At 24.1% G+C, this 5,221-nt stretch overlaps 1 long non-coding RNA gene across 1 annotated transcript; it reads right to left on the minus strand.

Annotated features, from left to right (window-relative positions):
* Positions 1-2,789: 2,789 nt before the first annotated feature.
* On the minus strand, positions 2,790-4,337 carry LOC149060992 (uncharacterized). Its single transcript, XR_016189564.1, has 3 exons — positions 4,271-4,337; positions 4,056-4,203; positions 2,790-3,989 (listed from the first exon to the last, which is right to left on the minus strand). It is a non-coding gene; the product is annotated as an uncharacterized LOC149060992 (long non-coding RNA).
* Positions 4,338-5,221: the final 884 nt, after the last annotated feature.

Below are 5,221 nucleotides of genomic sequence, written 5' to 3' on the forward strand. Positions count from 1 at the left end.
AGTAATATTATTAAATTGTAAGTAAAATTAAACTTACGGTGAACGAAAATTTGAGTGAATATACAGGGTGATTTTTTTATCATGAACCAGTTAATATCTCGGTAAGTATTAGGAATTTTAAAATAATTTTTTTTTTAAACTTTCTAGGTTTTACTATTTTACACTGTGTTACAATTTTCATAATTTTAACTACCTCCCTTATTAGATAAAACACTATCAACTTTAGATTTTCAAATGGTAATACCTATTTTTAATAACGAAAATCTATAAACATACTGAAAAAAATAATTTTAACGTTTACAGAATTTTATTTGAGTAATTAGTTTGCGACTTATTAATGCTTAAATATTCGTTCAATTTGCTGCTACTGGGCAATTTTACAAACCCAACAGTAAAAACCAGAAGTCAAAATGAAATTTTATCTCAATTTAACAATACCCATAACGGTCATTATCGATAATAACAAGATAGATAAACAATACCAATAAAAGAAAAAAAAAAAAAAAAAAGGTGTCTTATCATCACTCCCACCCGAACGCCAAGTGTCGGTGAACGACTAGCCAGCAGAAGCGCAGCTGTATCAGCTATAAAGTATAAAAATAACATTTTAACATTTTACACTTTACCATCATGGTTACAAAATATATCACTGGTTACTGATTCCTGGTATACGATCTTATCACGTATTAGTAGATAGACGATAATAAATGTCGGTAAACCGTTTCTGAAAACATGTGGTTAATCGTTATTCGTTAATGTTAGTTTTCCATTATCAAGTATGGAATATTAATTATAAATTAATTACTATTCTTTGACTGTTTAACCAAAGAAAACGTTTTAAGTAAATACTATGTTATGTCGTTATGTGTATTATTTAAAATATAAATTTAAAGGTTAAGCCAATTATTCCAATGCATACCATACCACGAATAATAATACGTATCTTAATTCGTGATGCATACCTGTTATATTTTTTGATCGTGTTTTAATGTTGTATTTTGGTTAACAAATTTGAATTTAATTAAAAATATACCTCTTTCCAATCAGTAATATTATAAGGTATTTGGGAATCAGATTTCGTACTTTGCCGACACCTTATTTGTATAATTTATTGGTAAGTTCAATCCAAATTTAATATATTAGAATTTTATTTATTTTTTTATTAAATGATTTATACATATTATTGACAAATAATAACCATGGTTCAAATATTTTAATTTTATTTCAGTGGCAATTAGTAGAGTTTATATGATTAATCAAAAAATACAATGAACAATATGACTAGAAAGCTTAATTTGACCAGCAATTAATGCAAATTTACATTGCTTGCTACTGGTATCCGATGACTATAAATTAATATGGAATAAAAGAATAAAATATCCATATTTCTTTACATATTATATTTTAATCTTTAAACAATCTAAACAAATTATTATGTAAGTATGAATTTTTTTTATAAAATAAATAATTTGATATTTATCATAATTTTTGCTTATATTTTAGAAAATTAATTTTGTTTTCTTTCAAATTTCAATTGCAATTTGTAGTACTAACTTTTAATTCAAATATTTATAACAAGATTGGATGAACAAATACAATTTGTTATTGTGGTTAGTCACAGCATAGTACATCTCAACTGATAACTTAATAAGTATGGATAAACAATTTTTTTATACAATAAATCATTTCTATAAATAACTTAATGTTTTTTTTTCAGTTTCATTCAGATGAAAAAAGAAAACAGCGCAGCATCAAGACCGCAACTACTTCTATATTTGTAACATTTGTTGATTGTCACATTAATTGTTAATTTTATGTTTAAATAATTAAGTTAAGTTAAGTTATTGATTTACTATTTTCTATAATTAGGGCTATGGAGTTTTTATTAACCTAAATTGGTAAATTGAAAATTTTTTTTGAATACGGTAGTGCCAGTTTTACGTAATATTAAAAGATTTTTATATCATAAAATATTAATTAAAAATTAACATAATTTCAAAAATAAGTGTAAAATTGAATAATTTTTTAAAACATCCATAGCCCTAAAAATATGTTGCAATCTAGAGTAGATAATACATATAAAGTATGTTTAATGTTCATTTAATTTTTATTAATTTATCTAGGGTAGTGGACATGTTAAGTGTTAATATTTTTTATTAGTTATGACCTTACCCAAATCCTGCAATAACTTGCACTACGGAAATTTGTTCATACTCTAGTAAAATTATTGATAACTAATGTGTTTATTTCCTTAGATAATTTAGTAATGAATTAATGTCCATTATTTGTCTATTCACACACAACTACACAAGTTATTTTTAATATGAAATGCAAATTATACACTATATAAAAAAAATATCCCTGAATATTTAATATTTATAAATGGAAAGTCGGGTAGGCACTATGAACAACAGGCCCTGGGCCTATAGCCTCGCATCAGATTGACTCACTTGGAAATTCATCCATCTTACTCATGTTTTTTAATGAAAAAAAATTGTATTTAACAGAAAAGTAATATATGTATTTAAAAGTAACTCTGTGAGATGTTAACTCAACGGAGAACAGATAAAATGTGAAAAACCAATAGTACTATAAATGTATGAGATAGATAGGTACCTTTATCTTTTTTATGTGTGTGAAACATGTCATATTCATCATTAAATCAATTATGTTTTATATTGATATATAGGTATGTAACTTAGATAACTAAAATTAAATAAATTTGGAAAACCCAATGCTTTATGTTAAGAAGATATTATGTTGTATATTTTGTTAATTTATTTAAGTTTATTATTTGTTAATTATACATAATACATATGTGTTTATTTAATATAATTTATATTTCTATATCAGATTGACGAGTAAATTACAAAATAAATATTTTTTAAAAACAGTATGGTGTATCTTAATTTCTATAGTAAATGATTATACTAAACAGATAACATATATTCATTTTAAAACAAAGTAAATCAACAATTTCTATGTATTTAGAAAAATAATTTATAAATATGCAGATAAAAATGTATTATTTATGTACTTGGATTCAAGATTTAGAGCCAAGACTAAAGTAGTTAAAGGTCTATTCACACATTCCTTTTTTTTTTTTTTAAGTTATATAATATGTTTACAAAGCTCCTGTCATTTAAGGTTTTCATTTCATTAAAAATAAATAATTACAAATCAATCTGTGTATACTAAAAAAAAAAAAAATAGAATAGGTAAGTCATTTTGATTACATGTTTTGTGCATTGAGGAAGTGAGTCAATCTGATGCGAGGCTATAGGCCCAGGGCCTGTTGTTCATAGTGCCTACCCGACTTTCCATTTATAAATATTAAATATTCAGGGATATTTTTTTTATATAGTGTATAATTTGCATTTCATATTAAAAATAACTTGTGTAGTTGTGTGTGAATAGACAAATAATGGACATTAATTCATTACTAAATTATCTAAGGAAATAAACACATTAGTTATCAATAATTTTACTAGAGTATGAACAAATTTCCGTAGTGCAAGTTATTGCAGGATTTGGGTAAGGTCATAACTAATAAAAAATATTAACACTTAACATGTCCACTACCCTAGATAAATTAATAAAAATTAAATGAACATTAAACATACTTTATATGTATTATCTACTCTAGATTGCAACATATTTTTAGGGCTATGGATGTTTTAAAAAATTATTCAATTTTACACTTATTTTTGAAATTATGTTAATTTTTAATTAATATTTTATGATATAAAAATCTTTTAATATTACGTAAAACTGGCACTACCGTATTCAAAAAAAATTTTCAATTTACCAATTTAGGTTAATAAAAACTCCATAGCCCTAATTATAGAAAATAGTAAATCAATAACTTAACTTAACTTAATTATTTAAACATAAAATTAACAATTAATGTGACAATCAACAAATGTTACAAATATAGAAGTAGTTGCGGTCTTGATGCTGCGCTGTTTTCTTTTTTCATCTGAATGAAACTGAAAAAAAAACATTAAGTTATTTATAGAAATGATTTATTGTATAAAAAAATTGTTTATCCATACTTATTAAGTTATCAGTTGAGATGTACTATGCTGTGACTAACCACAATAACAAATTGTATTTGTTCATCCAATCTTGTTATAAATATTTGAATTAAAAGTTAGTACTACAAATTGCAATTGAAATTTGAAAGAAAACAAAATTAATTTTCTAAAATATAAGCAAAAATTATGATAAATATCAAATTATTTATTTTATAAAAAAAATTCATACTTACATAATAATTTGTTTAGATTGTTTAAAGATTAAAATATAATATGTAAAGAAATATGGATATTTTATTCTTTTATTCCATATTAATTTATAGTCATCGGATACCAGTAGCAAGCAATGTAAATTTGCATTAATTGCTGGTCAAATTAAGCTTTCTAGTCATATTGTTCATTGTATTTTTTGATTAATCATATAAACTCTACTAATTGCCACTGAAATAAAATTAAAATATTTGAACCATGGTTATTATTTGTCAATAATATGTATAAATCATTTAATAAAAAAATAAATAAAATTCTAATATATTAAATTTGGATTGAACTTACCAATAAATTATACAAATAAGGTGTCGGCAAAGTACGAAATCTGATTCCCAAATACCTTATAATATTACTGATTGGAAAGAGGTATATTTTTAATTAAATTCAAATTTGTTAACCAAAATACAACATTAAAACACGATCAAAAAATATAACAGGTATGCATCACGAATTAAGATACGTATTATTATTCGTGGTATGGTATGCATTGGAATAATTGGCTTAACCTTTAAATTTATATTTTAAATAATACACATAACGACATAACATAGTATTTACTTAAAACGTTTTCTTTGGTTAAACAGTCAAAGAATAGTAATTAATTTATAATTAATATTCCATACTTGATAATGGAAAACTAACATTAACGAATAACGATTAACCACATGTTTTCAGAAACGGTTTACCGACATTTATTATCGTCTATCTACTAATACGTGATAAGATCGTATACCAGGAATCAGTAACCAGTGATATATTTTGTAACCATGATGGTAAAGTGTAAAATGTTAAAATGTTATTTTTATACTTTATAGCTGATACAGCTGCGCTTCTGCTGGCTAGTCGTTCACCGACACTTGGCGTTCGGGTGGGAGTGATGATAAGACACCTTTTTTTTTTTTTTTTTTCTTTTA

This window comes from Diuraphis noxia, unplaced genomic scaffold (genome assembly GCF_037042655.1).
Source record: "Diuraphis noxia isolate RWA-SAM2 unplaced genomic scaffold, SU_Dnox_SAM2 contig0001, whole genome shotgun sequence".
Taxonomy (NCBI): Eukaryota; Metazoa; Arthropoda; class Insecta; order Hemiptera; family Aphididae; genus Diuraphis; species Diuraphis noxia.